Raw genomic sequence first — 18,000 nt, 5'->3', positions numbered from 1 at the left:
TGAATTGAACTGATTGTAAAGGGAGGTTTTCTAAGCACAGAAGCACAACAAAGAACAAGCAAAAACAATTCTTAAAAAAAACCTGCAAGTTTTATTTAGCATATATGCGACTGATTTCCACCCTGTGGCTTCTCACTTCGATTCGCGTCTGTAGGTTCAGGAAGATGACAATGCACACTCTGCCCTCCCTGAGCCCCCCACAGCAGCTGAGCGCTGCTCCGTGCGCTCAGATCGTCAGGAACTGGATTGCCCGCATGGACTGGAACTGCTCTGCTGCAGATTCAGGAGAGAGAGGCTGGCTGAGGCGTCGTCCCAATTCCAGTTCTGTGTGACGAGAAGCGGTTTGTTCCCAACGGGTGCAACAATCCCCAGCTCGCTTCCACGGTGAGTACCGATGGCACACAAATGGCAGCCTGAGGAAATCGTGTTCTGGGCTCTAAGTGGTCGGGACAGGGTCTGATTTTTTGTTTTGCATCTGTATGATGATTAGTACGACAGGGCCCTGATCGATGACATGGCAGCACAGAATTAAAAACTCCTCAATAGGATTACATCGACTTCTAGGAAAAGACAAAAGCCTAGGACCCTTCTGAAATCTATTTTTAATGCGAAGCACACGGATTGTCACTATGCTGTGCCTTCCAGCTTTTCAAAGCAGCTTACCTCTGAAGACCAGAAAACATTTATTTCTACAGAAACAATGGGCAACCCCCAGGCTAATCTCAGCACTACTGTTTAATAGGGGATCTGCCAGCGTGCCAGTCCAGCTTCAAGTGTGCTTTATTTCAGTCTAACATCCCCTCAAAATTCTTCTCACATCTCCCAACCCTGACATCTTATTTTTCCCTAAAGCTTCTCATCATTAGCAATTTCCAAGTAACATGGTATTTTTACAACATTCAAAAATGTCATGCTGGACTGTGCTAGAGAGTAATTTGCAAATATAAGCTTAGCAAAGTTTGAATTGACTTGTCCAGAGAAAAAACCTACAAGTGAACACCTACACCTGCCTACAAAGAGCTAACAAGCCCCTGGCAGCTGCCAGCATCAAAGCACAGCGGATGTTTCTAATACAGGGTAAGGATAACAATATCACCTTTTGTTCTCTCCAGCTTGTTTTCCCTGCAGTCATATTTTGCTTCTTATGATTTTTTTAGCCTCTGCATCTTCTTGGACAGCACCGAGCCCGACGACAAGGATACGAGAGTCTTTCCCTGCCGTAGGGAGAGAACCAGGAAAACAGTTAAAATAAGAACAGGGTAGTTTGAAATTCATACTTCCAATGAGAAGCAGCGCCTTACAAACAGAACAAAAGTAAACAAAGCATGGTACCTCCCTGGGGACAGAAGACTTACAAACTCTCCAGGATTTACAATTCTAGCGACCAACCCCTTCAGGACGGCAGCCAAGTGTCCCATGAGGTGGTGCTGCACCAAAGAACGATCTGAGAGGTTCCAAAGAGTGAAATGCACAATATTTTGCAAAGCCGTAAAATCTTGCAAAATAACAAAAATACAATAGATGTAAACTACAGGGTAAGAGTACAAGTGTTCACTTTAAGAGCTGGAACCATCCAGGTGAGCACCTGATAACTGGATCCTCACCAGAGTTTGAACCCTTCAGGACACAGAAGGGTTTTCCCCAGAAATTTCACAGACTGAGTTTTGATACAAGTATACTTGCCAGACCCTCAGAAACATCACCCATTCTCCAGGTGTCTGGAGAGAACTGCAAATGGCTCTCACGTAGTTTGAGCTAGCTCTGTAAGGTCTCAGGGTGAATTTCACCAGATGCAACCAAACTGGGCAACTCCCAGTGGGACAGAAGGAACCCAAAGCTTGGGTTCGCAGAGCTGCAGCAAATACTGAGGAAACAAACATAACAGCGTAAAAAATAATAAACCATCCTTTTTTTTTCTCTTGCTTTTGTTTTTTTCTTATTCAGATCAGCATAGCAATTAAAGAGAAGGTGAAAAACTCACCATTACTGAACATTTCATCATCTGTAGGCTGAGCATCCTTAGCACAGAGGACTCCAAAGTTAAAATTCACCGATCCCTGGGAAATAAAACCAAATATTGTATGATAAACAATCAAACAGCAGACGTAAAAATTTGTTTCCTCTAAGGACTTTCGGGTACGTATGTACCTTTGCATACATCCAACACATTGGAACATACACTTTATACCATCTCCTAATAAGTAAAAATTTACCTTTAAACTTTGATAGTACAGCATAAAATTATGAACTTAAATTGGTGATCTGTTATTATTAAGTTGGTGCCTAAAGTTATTTCTACTGTCAGGTTCAAAAAAACATTAATTTTTTTTACTGGAATGAGCAATTGATTTCAAAGTCATCACAAGCCCACCAAAACACAAAGCAGTATTCACTGGATGGGTCTGTGAGCTAGAAGTAGTTAGGCTTGTACTTCCCTCTTGCTATTCCAGAACCAATAAATCCTGTCAACAAAACCAGGATCTATAGCCCACTGCTGTGAAAGATTCTACGAGGATGATGGTTTGATTTGTGTTTAGAAGTTTTGATTTGAAATGGCCAGTTCAATGGATAAAGACAGTTTAAGTAGTATTACATTGCTATTATTATTATTTCTATTATTATTTTTACTATTACTACTGCTATTGTTATCATCTGCTACTGGAAGAAACAAACCAGTAGTACCTATACTTAATTACTTTTATTTCCAGGAAATAATAAAGAAAAAGAACCAAACCAAAAAAAGTCACTTCCTACCTTTTATATCAAGGGATGAAAAATTTCTCTTGGGCTCTTCTCCAATTTATCAAGACTCATAGCACTGAAAGGCAAACAAAACAGTGCTTTATAGAAGGGCAAGTGCACATTTCAAGGCTGAACCACCAACTGATTGCAGTGACAGCAGTTACAACATGAATCGTTCCCAGAGCCTCTGTTAAATGGAATGTTCTGTGGAACTGCCGTTTCTTTCCCAAAACACTAACTTCCAACACTTCCTAATAATATTTTGTATTTTAAAACAAAAGAAGTTAGTGAGACTCTGTGCGGAGGTCAGGTTTAAATTTATTTCCTTCTACAGCACAGAGCTCTGTTCCATCACCCTTCACTTCGGCTCTACACTGAATCGTGGTGAGCATTTGAGGAGTGCTCAATAATCAATTCTATTTCTCTCTTTTTCTAGCTCTCTCTATTCCTAAATCATTCCAGACAAGTCAAATGAAAAATGAAAAAAACAAGTTCAGCATCAAAGTCACACTTTTTCCCGTTGTCTGGTCAAGAACAGGCTCTAAATCCACTTACTGCTGCCTTCAACGATTCAGACTTGCAAAAGCATTCTTACATATTTTACAGGTTTATCATAAAACCCACAGAACGCAAGCTCTGAATTACAGGAAAAGGTACACAGGCAAATATCTAAAGGGATCACTTATTAGTAAATACATACCTTGGTAGAGGTCGCACTGAGAACCTTTCTGAGGGACTCTAAGGGACGCATGTTTTCTGAGCACCCTATAAACAAGAAAAGCTAGGATATATTACAGGACATCCCCACTTTTTCTACATATTCAAATAGTATTTTTAATAAAAACAATTCAGTTAAAAAAGAAGGAAGAAAACCAAGCTAATTTTACTCAGCTGTATTTACTGCCGATTTAGAGAAAAATCCCGGGCAGCGTCGGCCGTTGCGGCACACGTCGCGCCGGCAGCAGGGCCTGCCGGGAGTTGGAGTCTCGGGCTGGTAGCCACTCATGTGCCGCGATAGCCGTTGCGTCACACGCCGCGCCGGCAGCAGGGCCTGCCGGGAGTTGTAGTCTCGGGCTGACAGCCACGGCTCCGTCCCCCGCCACCGGGAGCTGCAGTCCCTCCCGGGCATCAAACGGGTCCTTCGCCCCAGGGCGGGGAAGGACCTGAGGCAGGACCGCTCCTCCCGAATGCCCTCTCTTTTCCCCTCCAACTCTTTTTCTTTTTTTAATGCTGTTTTTCACCCCTTTCCCTTCCCTTCCCTTCTGCTCTCCTGCTTTCTTTCCTTTCCTTTCCTTTTTTTCCCCTTCCCTTTCCCTTTCTTTTTCTTGTATTTGTAATCTTGGTTTTCCTTCCTAGCTTTAGAATCAAAAAGCAGCAGTAGTAACTTTCAGGCTACCTGGGAGTAAAAAAAACCCCAAAACTATAATGATTGAAAGAAAACTATTTATTCCCTGGGAGCCTGAAATTTTCTACTGCTGCACATGACACAGAGCTTTTTATTCCTTCTTATATACAGTTGATATTTTATACTCGCTTTATACACCGCCCCCTGCCGTCTGCACCGGCGCTCTGCAGGCAGAGTGCTGCGGCGTCGTTCGGTTCTGTTTAAATAAACTCGGCTAAATTAGGCTTGGTTCGGCTTAGGTCTAAAATCGTTTCGGTTCGGCTTTTCGTCTAAATTCGGCTTTTCCGGCTCTTCGGCTGAACTCGGCCCGGTTGGGCTAAAGTCGGTCATATTCGGCTCTTTGTCTAAATGCGGCCAATGTCGGCTACAGTCGGCTATCGGTTACACTCGGCTATCATCGGCTCTTCGTCTCAAGTCGGCTGTGTTCGGCTACACTCGGCTCTTCGTCTCAAGTCGGCTGTGTTCGGCCACACTCGGCTCTTCGGTGAAACTCGGCTATTTTCGGCCACACTCGGCTCTTCGGGGAAACTCGGCTGTGTTCGGCTACACTCGGCTCTTCGTCTCAAGTCGGCTGTGTTCGGCCACACTCGGCTCTTCGGTGAAACTCGGCTATTTTCGGCCACACTCGGCTCTTCGGGGAAACTCGGCTATTTTCGGCCACACTCGGCTCTTCGGGGAAACTCGGCTGTTTTCGGCTACACTCGGCTCTTCGGGGAAACTCGGCTGTTTTCGCCCACACTCGGCTCTTCGGCTCTTCGGAACTATTCGGCCCGGCTCGGCTCCCTCAGGGCGGGAAAGCGGCTGTCAGAGGACCCCGGCACAGCGAGGCGTTTCCCCACATGCCTGTCACAAACCCGCCGAAATACGCCCGCCCGCGGCGCCGCTGAGACCACAGCATGTGTCAGGTACACTTGAAACGTCACAGAAAATACCACCGGGGCCGCGCCGGGGTCGGTATTCCATGCAGGCAGTCCAGTGACACCCACCCCGGTCCTCCACTTCCCCGCCCTTTTCGCCGCCCTGTTGAGAAGGTCAACCAAAAGTCCGCGACATCCGCGACGCGCCACTCCCAAGGTGGCGGCCTCTCGGCGCAGGGCTGCAGTACCGCGCTCTGCCCACAAGGCGGCAGCACTGCCGCCCGCCCCAGCCGGGGGCGCAGCGCGCCTCGGGGCTGCGGGCAGGCAAGGTGGCAAAAAAGAACAGGGGCGACCCCCGCCAAAAACTGCTCTGAAATAAATGCCAAAAACCTGCCTCTTACCCCACCAGAATCAAACAAGGCCCCTTGCTTTAAAGCCATGTTTAAATAAATTTTTTATTTCCATTTTTCGTATTTATATTCACATGCATAGCTATAGTGGACATTGATGTAGCATGTAATTTATATAACATTATTCTATTTCTATTATTTATATTTACTTATATTTTGTGCTTTTATAAATATCTTTCCACATTGATTGCATATTTCTATGTCTAAAGTTACATTTCTATCATGCTTTCACTATTTAAAATACAAATCCCATCCTAACTAAATAAATACAAAAAAGCTCTATTCTTTTAAACTACATTGAAATATTTTTATATTTATAGCGCTCATGACTATATTCACATTTATATTTGCAGTTTATACTTAAGTATTATATTAATCATTATGTATAACATGTATCCTATTCAAATAAGAGATAAATTATTTTCCTAATTATGTACCGTATCTACTGCTACAACTTATTTTTCCTTACATTTTTAATTTTTATATTAACCTTCAGCTATTTATGATCTATTTCTATTCTTAGATTTCTACCTTTATATTATTTGTATTTATAATGTTTATACTAAAACACCTGCTTTTGCCAAATAAAAAAAAAAATCCCCTTTATTTTAAACTACTTAAAAAAACCTAGAGTATATCAATCTGGTATAACATATAACAAATGATAGATATGATAGATGTAAAATTGATATAAATATTGTAGTGTATTATAGGAAATAAATAAAAATCAATATGATCCATAACACAAGTAATACTGTATAAATGTTATATTTATGTTATTTTATATTTCAAATAATTTAACATTTCTTTATATATTTGCATATACTTGACAAACATTTCTATATTTATACTTGGGTTGCGATTTTTTTCTGGGTGTTTTCTGGGTCTTTTCTTGCCCTTCTTCGAATTTTTTTCTGGGTTATTTCTTGTCCATCTTGGGGGTTTTTTCTGGGTTTTTTCTTGCCCATCTCAGAGTTTTTTTTGGGGGGTTTTTTCTGGGTTTTTTTCTTGCCCATCTTGGGTGATTTTCTGGGGTTTTTCTACGTTTTTTTCTTGCCCATCTGGGATTATTTTCTGGGGTTTTTTTCTCGTTGCTTTCTTGCCCATCCTGGGCTTTTTCTGGGTTTTTTTCTTGTCCATCATGTGGTTTTTTTCTGGTTTTTTCCTGCTCATCTTCGTCTGGTTTTCTGGGTTTTAAGCCAAAATCGGTACATATCATGTCAGTTCATGCAATACAACCCGGCTGGGGATTTTTTATTCTAAATTTAACAAGGAGTCGCAAAACCTGGAAAGCAAAAGTCACACACACAAGGTTAAATCCAGTCAGCATGCACTCACACACGCAGAGACGAGCAGACACAGACAGACACAGCCACGTGCTCTCACACACGCTCACACAATCTTTCCACTTAAATGCTCACTGCGGCCCTTACTCGAGATGCTGAAGAACGTGCTGTGACACATCTTCTGGCTGCCGCTCCTTGAGGTAAAATGGCAGATCCTGGGGAAATCAGCAGCCTCGGGGACCTGTGAGACGACAGGAAGGGTCAACGAGTGGCTTATCTGACAGCTAGGACTTGTCTCCTCTCTGGACTGATAAATTTTCTACCCAAAATCCAATAGAAGACAGATGTATAGGTACATAGAACATAAGCCACCATAGGCAGATACAATACAAGCCAGGACTTGCAAAAATTCTCTGGAAGATGAATTCTTGCGCCCTATTCCCTTTCAGAAGAAGGAACCTACACAACTACTGCAGTCATCTGAGGAGGTGCATCTGAAAAAAAAGTTAGGACAACAGTCAGACGGTTCAATGATAACTGAAGAGCTCCAGATATCCTGTGTCCATCTACAAATCCCATCTAGAGTCCAACTACACCCCACACTGCACATTACAAATCCCCGGGCCCTCTCCTATTGCACCAGGCTATGCGGCAGGGCAGAGCAGCTCGGGCACAAATGTGTGCTGACAGCCGTGACACAGGATGGACAGGACAGGACAGACAACGGGGACACAACACAGACAGAAAATTCTAGGCAAGGAAAATGGCTGCAAGGACTGAGAGAATGCAAAAGGAGATGACCGAGTTCAAACTGATGGTGAGCTGATGAGGCTCAGAGAACCCCGAAGGAAGAAGATGATAACTGAATGATTTCTTCTAAGAACTGCAAAGATGGATGCCTAGGAATCCTACGGTCAGAATCCTCTACCTAACCTCATATTACGCCAAGTCCTAATCCACCATAATGGATCCAGGTGGGGCACAGCTGTCCATACAGCTCAGAACAAGACCTGAAAAGACGTCTGACTGGATGCTTCCAAAGAGAGAAGAGAGTCTGATGCTTGTCTGAGCTCCCTAGTCAAAAGTTCTGTGGCCTGGGCGCCAGGCCAAGGAGTGCAGAGATCACAGAGGCTAACAATGATGCCAGGGTTTCTCACAGGCCCCCCTAAGTGAAAGATATGGCATACGCAAACAACACATAATGCACAATAGACAGGTGACACGATGCACACCGGGACTGCTCTGCCCTGCTGCACACCTCAGCACTGCAATCAAAAGTGAGACTTGGCTTTTATGGGGCCTAAGGGGCCACTTCATGAACACACCACACCCCCCCCCCCCCAAAACTGGACTCAAAACCCCCTCCCAGGAATTCCCAAACCAGCACCCTGCTTTCATCCCCTCTGTGGGTCACAGCCCTCTACTTATCTCTCAGACATCTGGGGATGCTGGTCCCTGTCAGGTGCAAAGAAAGGCCACCTCGTCAGCTGGGAAGGTCCTGCTGGCACTGGGCTGGTGTCTCTGAGACAGCTAGAGTAAAGAGAACCAAACATCAGTCCCTGATCTTGGCACCGCATCGGCCAAAACCCCACCACTCAGCTACTCACCGCACTCCTAAGAAGGCCCGACACCTCCTAACTCTGACCCCCTGCCACACATGGAATGCGTCTGCACCTGAAAGAAAGTTACAACATATGCCAAACACCACCAGGATAACTCACAAGCTGCAAACACCTTATGTCAATCTAGGAATAGCATCTAGAGCCCAAGTACAGCCAGCATTACAAATTCCAACGCCCCACGGTTTCTCCTACTGCAGCAGGCCATGCGGCAGGGCAGAACAGCTCCGGCAAAAAATGTGCGCACACACCCGTGACACAGAACGTGGCAAACAGGGAGGACATGAAACACGACACATCATGCTTGTGGTGAGGGTCTCGAGGGGAGAAGGCAAAAGGGACCCCAAAGACACACTAGGGAACACAGAACACTGGACAACACAACACAGACCGGAGCTGTTCTGCACTGCCCGCCTGAAAGCTGCCATCAAAAGTAGAGCCTCTCCCTTTAGCTGTCCTAAGAGGCCTTTGGAGAAGGTTGCTTTCCCCTCTGCTCATTTTTTAATCTGTCCCAAGAACTCCCAATCTGCTACTCCGCCATCTCCAGACCGTGGCCCCCGACTTATCTTTTGGATGATCGGTGAGGGGAATCCACGCTGCACCTGAAATGAGTCTGCCCTGGAGGGCTCTGTGATGGCCTGTGAGCCTCTCGGTCAGCTGCAATCAAGAAAACCAAAACCAAAGTATGAGTCCAGAGTTATGTGGGCCAAATCCCTGCAAGTCAGCTACTTGCCCTCTCCTGAGTGTGCCTGGCTCCTTCAGGCTCCAGCTTCATCCTGATTCCAAGGCTGTGGCCTTTATTAGGAGTGGCACCTGGGTTACAGAAAGACAAAGTTAAATGGCATTCCTCTGAGTGCAGTGGATCACCTTGTATGCTGTAAGCCATGGGAATGCCTCTGCTAGGCTTCTGAACAGCCTTGTGTGGGGGGGCCCTCAAATAAACACCCTTTCTCACCCTGCTGCTTGCAAACCCGCTCCCAAGAAATCCTAAACTGGATACCTGATCACCCTCCCTCTCCCAGGCACCATCCTCAACTCACCTGAAGCCTCAATCTCAAACATCATCCTTGACACTGGGCAGATCCCTCTTGTGACACGACGAATCTGCTGAAAAATTGTTGTGCTTGAGAGCTGAGCAATAACAGCCAATTCTCTCCACTGCTCACCTTGACTGCTGGCATCCAGATTGACTTCCTGAAAAGAAAGACAAAGAACAGAGCTGTAACACACTCACCATACACACTTCTGCTGCAGAGACAAATGGGGCCTCACCGGCTCGGGGCAATCCCCTCGCCCGGGATGGGGCCCTCTGGCACACATTTAATCCATCTGAATCTGAAAAAAAAGTTAGGACAAGAGTCACACTGTTGCAGGATAACTGATGAGCTCCAGATGCCCTGTGCCCATCCACAGATCCCATCTAGTGTCCAACTACACCCCACATTACACATTCCAAGTCTCCAAGACTTCTCCTATCGCACCAGGCTGTGCAGCACGGCAGAGCAGCCCCATCCCAAATGTGTGCTGACACCCGTGACACAGGACAGACAGGACAGACAACAACAGGGGACACAACAGGAAAAGAAATCTCTTGGCAAGGAAAATGGCTGCAAGGACTGAGAGAATGCAAAAGGAGATGAGTGAGCTGAGACCGATGGTGAGCTGATGAGGCTCAGAAAACCCTGGGGGACGAAGATGATAACTGAATGATTAATTCCAAGAACAGCAAAGATGGATGCCTAGGAATCCTACTGTCCGAATGCTGTACCTAACCTCATATTATTACAAGTCCTAATCCACCACAATGGATCCAGGTGGGGCATAGCTGTCCATACAGCTCAGAACTAGACCTGACAAGAAATCTGACTGGATGCTTCCAAAGAGGTAACTTTTGACTGGGGAGCTCAGACAGGTATCAGAAACTCATATATGGCCTGGGTGCCGGGCCAGGGAATGCAGAGATCAGAGATGCTAACAATGATGCCAGGGGTACTGACAGGGCCCTCCAAAGGTAAAAGACATTGGATACACAAACAACACATAATGCACAACAGACAAGTGACACGAGACACACCGGGACTGCTCTGCCCTGCACACCTCAACACTGTGATCAAAAGTGAGACTTGGCTTTTATGAGGCCTAAGGGGCCACCTCATGAACATCCCCCACCGCCAAAGCTGAATCAAAAACTCCACCCAGTATTTCCCGAAACAGCACCATGACTTCATCCCCACTGTGGGTCGTAGCCCTCTACTTATCTCTCATACAGCTGGGGATGCGGGTCTCGGGTGCAAAGAAAGGCCACCTTGTCAAACGGGAAGGTCCTGCTGGCACCGGGCTGGTGTCTCTCAGACAGCTAGAGTAAAGAGAACCAAACATCAGTGCCTGATCTTGGCACCGCATTGGCCAAAACCCCACCGCTCTGCTACTCACCGCGCTCCTAAGAAGGCCTGGCACCTCCTAACCCTGACCCTCTGCCACACGTGGAATGCATCTGCACCTGAAAGAAAGTTAGAACATATGTCAAACACCACCAGGGTTACTCACAAGCTGCAAACACCTTATGTCAATCTAGGAATAGCATCTAGAGCCCAAGTACAGCCAACATTACAAATTCCCCCTCCCTATGGTTCGTCTTATTGCAGCAGGCCATGCGGCAGGGAAGAACAGCTCTGGCACAAATCTGTGCACACACCCGTGACACAGAAAGTGACAGACAGGGGGACATGAAACACGACACATCATGCTTGTGGTGAGGGTCTCGAGGGGAGAAGGCAAAAGGGACCCCAAAGACACACTAGGGAACACAGCACACCGGACAACAGGACACAGATCGGAGCTGTTCTGCACTGCCCGCCTGAAAGCTGCCATCAAAAGTAGAGCCTCTCCCTTTAGCTGTCCTAAGAGGCCTTTGGAGAAGATTGCTTTCCCCACTGCCAATTTTTAAATCTGGCCAAAGAACTGCCAACCTGATACTCTCTCATCGTCTCATCTCCAGACCGCGGCCCCCGACTTATCTTTTAGATGATCGGTGAGGGGAATCCACGCTGCACCTGAAATGAGTCTGCCTTGGAGGGCTCTGTGATGGCCTGTGAGCCTCTCGGTCAGCTGCAATCAAGAAAACCAAAACCAAAGTATGAGTCCAGAGTTATGTGGGCCAAATCCCTGCAAGTCAGCTACTTGCCCTCTCCTGAGTGTGCCTGGCTCCTTCAGGCTCCAGCTTCATCCTGATTCCACGGCTGTGGCCTTTATTAGGAGTGGCACCTGGGTTACAGAAAGACAAAGTTAAATGGCATTCCTCTGAGTGCAGTGGATCACCTTGTGTGCTCTGAGACATGGCAATGCCTCTGCTAGGCTTCTCAGCCTTGTGTGGGGTGCCCTCAAATAAACACCCTTTCTCAACCTGCTGCTTGCAAACCCCCTCCTAAGAACTCCTAAACTGGATACCTGATCACCCTCCCTCTCCCAGGCACCATCCTCAACTCACCTGAAGCCTCAATCTCAAACATCATCCTTGACACTGGGCAGATCCCTCTTGTGACACGACGAATCTGCTGAAAAATTGTTGTGCTTGAGAGCTGAGCAATAACAGCCAATTCTCTCCACTGCTCACCTTGACTGCTGGCATCCAGATTGACATCCTGAAAAGAAAGACAAAGAACAGAGCTGTAACACACTCACCATACACACTTCTGCTGCAGAGACAAATGGGGCCTCACCGGCTCGGGGCAATCCCCTCGCCCGGGATGGGGCCCTCTGGCACACATTTAATCCATCTGAATCTGAAAAAAAAGTTAGGACAAGAGTCACACTGTGGCAGGATAACTGATGAGCTCCAGATGTCCTGTGTCCATCTACAAATCCCATCTAGAGTCCAACTACACCCCACATTACAAACTCCAAGTCTCCAAGACTTCTCCTATCGCACCAGGCTGTGCAGCACGGCAGAGCAGCCCCATCCCCAAAGTGTGCAGACACCCGTGACACAGGACAGGACGTGACAAACAATAGGCACAAGACACAGACAGAAATTTCTTGGCAAGGAAAATGGCTGCAAGGACTGAGAGAATGCAAAAGGAGATGACCGAGCTGAGACCGATGGTGAGCTGATGAGGCTCAGAGAACTCTGAAGGAAGAAGATGATAACTGAATGATTAATTCCAAGAACAGCAAAGACGGATGCCTAGGAATCCTACAGTCAAAATCCTCTACCTAACCTCGTAATATTACAAGTCCTAATCCACCATAATGGATCCAGGTGGGGCACAGCTGTCCATACAGCTCAGAACAAGACCTGAAAAGACGTCTGACTGGATGCTTCCAAAGAGAGAAGAGAGTCTGATGCCTGTCTGAGCTCGCGAGTCAAAAGCTCTGTGGCCCGGGTGCCAGACCAGGGAATGCAGAGATTACAGATGCTAACAATGATGCCAGGGGTACTGACAGGGCCCTCAAAGGCCTAAGGTAGAAGACAGGAGATACACAAAACAACACACAATGCACAACAGACAAGTGACACGATGCACACGGGGACTGCTCTGCCCTGCACACCTCAGCACTGTGATCAAAAGTGAGACTTGGCTTTCATGGGGCCTAACGAGCCGTTTAATGAACACCCCCCGCTCCAAACTGGACTCAAAAACCCCTCCCAGGAATTCCCAAACAAGCACCATGCCTTCATCCCCACTGTGGGTCGCAGCCCTCTACTTATCTCTCAGACATCTGGGGATGCCAGTCTGTGTCAGGTGCAAAGAAAGGCCACCTCGTCAGCTGGGAAGGTCCTGCTGGCACCGGGCTGGTGTCTCTCAGACAGCTAGATTAAAGAGAACCAAACATCAGTGCCTGATCTTGGCACCGCATTGGCCAAAACCCCACCACTCTGCTACTCACCGCGCTCCTAAGAAGGCCCGGCACCTCCTAACCCTGACCCTCTGCCACACGTGGAATGCATCTGCACCTGAAAGAAAGTTAGAACATATGTCAAACACCACCAGGGTAACTCACAAGCTGCAAACATCTTATGTCAATCTAGGAACAACATCTAGAGCCCAAGTACAGCCCACATTACAAATTCCCCCTCCCTATGGTTCGTCCTACTGCAGGAGGCCATGCGGCAGGGCAGAACAGCTCCGGCAAAAAATGTGTGCACACACCCGTGACACAGAAAGTGACAAACAGGGGGGACATGAAACACGACACATCATGCTTGTGGTGAGGGCCTCGAGGGGAAAAGGCAAAAGGGACCCCAAAGACACACTAGGGAACACAGCACACCGGAAAACACGACAGACCGGAGCTGTTCTGCACTGCCCGCCTGAAAGCTGCCATCAAAAGTAGAGCCTCTCCCTTTAGCTGTCCTAAAAGGCCTTTGGAGAAGATTGCTTTCCTCTCTGCTCATTTTTGAATCTGTCCCAAAAACTCCCAACCTGCTACTCCACCATCTCCAGGCTGTGGCCCCCGACTTATCTTTTGGATGATTGGTGAATGGAATCCACGCTGCACCTGAAATGAGTCTGCCTTGGAGGGCTCTGTGATGGCCTGTGAGCCTCTCGGTCAGCTGCAATCAAGAAAACCAAAATCAAAGAGTGAGTCCAGAGTTATGTGGGCCAAATCCCTGCAAGTCAGCTACTTGCCCTCTCCTGAGTGTGCCTGGCTCCTTCAGGCTCCAGCTTCATCCTGATTCCAAGGCTGTGGCCTTTATTAGGAGTGGCACCTGGGTTACAGAAAGACAAAGTTAAATGGCATTCCTCTGAGTGCAGTGGATCACCTTGTATGCTGTAAGCCATGGGAATGCCTCTGCTAGGCTTCTGAGACACCTTGGGAGGGGCTCTCAAATAAACAAATAAAGACCCTTTCTCACCCTGCTGCCTGCAAACCCCCTCTCAAGAACTCCTAACTGGATGCCTGCTCACCCTCCCTCTCCCAGTAACCATCCTCAACTCACCTGAAGCCTCAATCTCAAACATCATCCTTGACACTGGGCAGATCCCTCTTGTGACACGATGAATCTGCTGCGAAATTGTTGTGCTTGAGAGCTGAGCAATAACAACCAATTCTCTCCACTGCTCACGTTGACTGCTGGCATCCAGATTTACTTCCTAAAAGAAAGACAAAGAACAGCAGTGTAACAGAGTCAGTTGAGAGGTGTAACAGAGTCTGCTGCAGAGGCAAATGGGGCCTCACCTACTCAGGAGAATCCCCACACCTGGCATGGGGCCCTCTGGCACACATTTAATCCATCTGAACCTGAAAAAAAAGTTAGGACAAGAGTCACACTGTGGCAGGATAACTGATGAGCTCCAGATATGATGTGCCCATCTACAAATCCCATCTAGAGTCCAACTACACCCCACATTACAAACTCCAAGTCCCTGGGACTTCTCCTATCGCACCAGGCTGTGCAGCACGGCAGAGCAGCTCGGGCACAAATGTGTGCTGAGAGCCATGACACAGGATAGGACAGACAACGGGGACACAACAGGAACAGAAATCTCTTGGCAAGGAAAACGGCTGCAAGGACTGAGAGAATGCAAAAGGAGATGAGTGAGCTGAGACCGATGGTGAGCTGATGAGGCTCAGAGAACCCTGGAGGAAGAAGATGATTACTGAATGATTTATTCCAAGAACAGCAAAGACGGATGCCTAGGAATCCTACAGTCAAAATCCTCTACCTAACCTCGTAATATTACAAGTCCTAATCCACCATAATGGATCCAGGTGGGGCACAGCTGTCCATACAGCTCAGAACAAGACCTGAAAAGACGTCTGACTGGATGCTTCCAAAGAGAGAAGAGAGTCTGATGCTTGTCTGAGCTCCCTAGTCAAAAGTTCTGTGGCCTGGGCGCCAGGCCAAGGAGTGCAGAGATCACAGAGGCTAACAATGATGCCAGGGTTTCTCACAGGCCCCCCTAAGTGAAAGATATGGCATACGCAAACAACACATAATGCACAATAGACAGGTGACACGATGCACACCGGGACTGCTCTGCCCTGCTGCACACCTCAGCACTGCAATCAAAAGTGAGACTTGGCTTTTATGGGGCCTAAGGGGCCACTTCATGAACACACCACACCCCCCCCCCCCCCAAAACTGGACTCAAAACCCCCTCCCAGGAATTCCCAAACCAGCACCCTGCTTTCATCCCCTCTGTGGGTCACAGCCCTCTACTTATCTCTCAGACATCTGGGGATGCTGGTCCCTGTCAGGTGCAAAGAAAGGCCACCTCATCAGATGGGAAGGTCCTGCTGGCACCGGGCTGGTGTCTCTCAGACAGCTAGATTAAAGAGAACCAAACATCAGTGCCTGATCTTGGCACCGCATCGGCCAAAACCCCACCACTCTGCTACTCACCGAGCTCCTAAGAAGGCCCGGCACCTCCTGACCCTGACCCTCTGCCACACGTGGAATGCGTCTGCACCTGAAAGAAAGTTAGAACACATGTCAAACATCACCAGGATAACTCACAAGCTGCAAACACCATATGTCAATCTAGGAACAACATCTAGAGCCCAAGTACAGCCCACATTACAAATTTCAACTCCCCAAGGCTCGTCCTATTGCAGCAGGCCATGCGGCAGGGCAGAACAGCTCCGGCAAAAAATGTGCGCACACACCCGTGACACAGAAAGTGACAGACAGGGGGGACATGAAACACGACACATCATGCTTGTGGTGAGGGCCTCGAGGGGAAAAGGCAAAAGGGACCCCAAAGACACACCAGGGAGCACGGCACACCGGACAACACGACACAGATCGGAGCTGTTCTGCACTGCCCGCCTGAAAGCTGCCATCAAAAGTAGAGCCTCTCCCTTTAGCTGTCCTAAGAGGCCTTTGGAGAAGGTTGCTTTCCCCTCTGCTCATTTTTTAATCTGTCCCAAGAACTCCCAATCTGCTACTCCGCCATCTCCAGACCGTGGCCCCCGACTTATCTTTTGGATGATCGGTGAGGGGAATCCACGCTGCACCTGAAATGAGTCTGCCCTGGAGGGCTCTGTGATGGCCTGTGAGCCTCTCGGTCAGCTGCAATCAAGAAAACCAAAACCAAAGTATGAGTCCAGAGTTATGTGGGCCAAATCCCTGCAAGTCAGCTACTTGCCCTCTCCTGAGTGTGCCTGGCTCCTTCAGGCTCCAGCTTCATCCTGATTCCAAGGCTGTGGCCTTTATTAGGAGTGGCACCTGGGTTACAGAAAGACAAAGTTAAATGGCATTCCTCTGAGTGCAGTGGATCACCTTGTATGCTGTAAGCCATGGGAATGCCTCTGCTAGGCTTCTGAACAGCCTTGTGTGGGGGGGCCCTCAAATAAACACCCTTTCTCACCCTGCTGCTTGCAAACCCGCTCCCAAGAAATCCTAAACTGGATACCTGATCACCCTCCCTCTCCCAGGCACCATCCTCAACTCACCTGAAGCCTCAATCTCAAACATCATCCTTGACACTGGGCAGATCCCTCTTGTGACACGACGAATCTGCTGAAAAATTGTTGTGCTTGAGAGCTGAGCAATAACAGCCAATTCTCTCCACTGCTCACCTTGACTGCTGGCATCCAGATTGACTTCCTGAAAAGAAAGACAAAGAACAGAGCTGTAACACACTCACCATACACACTTCTGCTGCAGAGACAAATGGGGCCTCACCGGCTCGGGGCAATCCCCTCGCCCGGGATGGGGCCCTCTGGCACACATTTAATCCATCTGAATCTGAAAAAAAAGTTAGGACAAGAGTCACACTGTTGCAGGATAACTGATGAGCTCCAGATGCCCTGTGCCCATCCACAGATCCCATCTAGTGTCCAACTACACCCCACATTACACATTCCAAGTCTCCAAGACTTCTCCTATCGCACCAGGCTGTGCAGCACGGCAGAGCAGCCCCATCCCAAATGTGTGCTGACACCCGTGACACAGGACAGACAGGACAGACAACAACAGGGGACACAACAGGAAAAGAAATCTCTTGGCAAGGAAAATGGCTGCAAGGACTGAGAGAATGCAAAAGGAGATGAGTGAGCTGAGACCGATGGTGAGCTGATGAGGCTCAGAAAACCCTGGGGGACGAAGATGATAACTGAATGATTAATTCCAAGAACAGCAAAGATGGATGCCTAGGAATCCTACTGTCCGAATGCTGTACCTAACCTCATATTATTACAAGTCCTAATCCACCACAATGGATCCAGGTGGGGCATAGCTGTCCATACAGCTCAGAACTAGACCTGACAAGAAATCTGACTGGATGCTTCCAAAGAGGTAACTTTTGACTGGGGAGCTCAGACAGGTATCAGAAACTCATATATGGCCTGGGTGCCGGGCCAGGGAATGCAGAGATCAGAGATGCTAACAATGATGCCAGGGGTACTGACAGGGCCCTCCAAAGGTAAAAGACATTGGATACACAAACAACACATAATGCACAACAGACAAGTGACACGAGACACACCGGGACTGCTCTGCCCTGCACACCTCAACACTGTGATCAAAAGTGAGACTTGGCTTTTATGAGGCCTAAGGGGCCACCTCATGAACATCCCCCACCGCCAAAGCTGAATCAAAAACTCCACCCAGTATTTCCCGAAACAGCACCATGACTTCATCCCCACTGTGGGTCGTAGCCCTCTACTTATCTCTCATACAGCTGGGGATGCGGGTCTCGGGTGCAAAGAAAGGCCACCTTGTCAAACGGGAAG

General features: G+C 47.8%; 1 long non-coding RNA gene across 2 annotated transcripts; it reads right to left on the bottom strand.

Moving 5' to 3' along the window:
- Positions 1-86: 86 nt before the first annotated feature.
- Positions 87-3,643, bottom strand: LOC131564836 (uncharacterized). Of its 2 annotated transcripts, none has more exons than XR_009275409.1 (5): positions 3,443-3,643; positions 2,755-2,818; positions 1,982-2,057; positions 1,097-1,864; positions 87-502 (listed from the first exon to the last, which is right to left on the bottom strand). It is a non-coding gene; the product is annotated as an uncharacterized LOC131564836 (long non-coding RNA). The 2 variants fall into 2 exon arrangements; XR_009275410.1 differs by having other exon boundaries at positions 1,097-1,214.
- Positions 3,644-18,000: the final 14,357 nt, after the last annotated feature.

This window comes from Ammospiza caudacuta, chromosome 16 (assembly GCF_027887145.1).
Source record: "Ammospiza caudacuta isolate bAmmCau1 chromosome 16, bAmmCau1.pri, whole genome shotgun sequence".
NCBI lineage: Eukaryota > Metazoa > Chordata > Aves > Passeriformes > Passerellidae > Ammospiza > Ammospiza caudacuta.
Note: the sequence above shows the minus strand (reverse complement) of the source record. Positions and strands in the feature narration are given on the sequence as shown.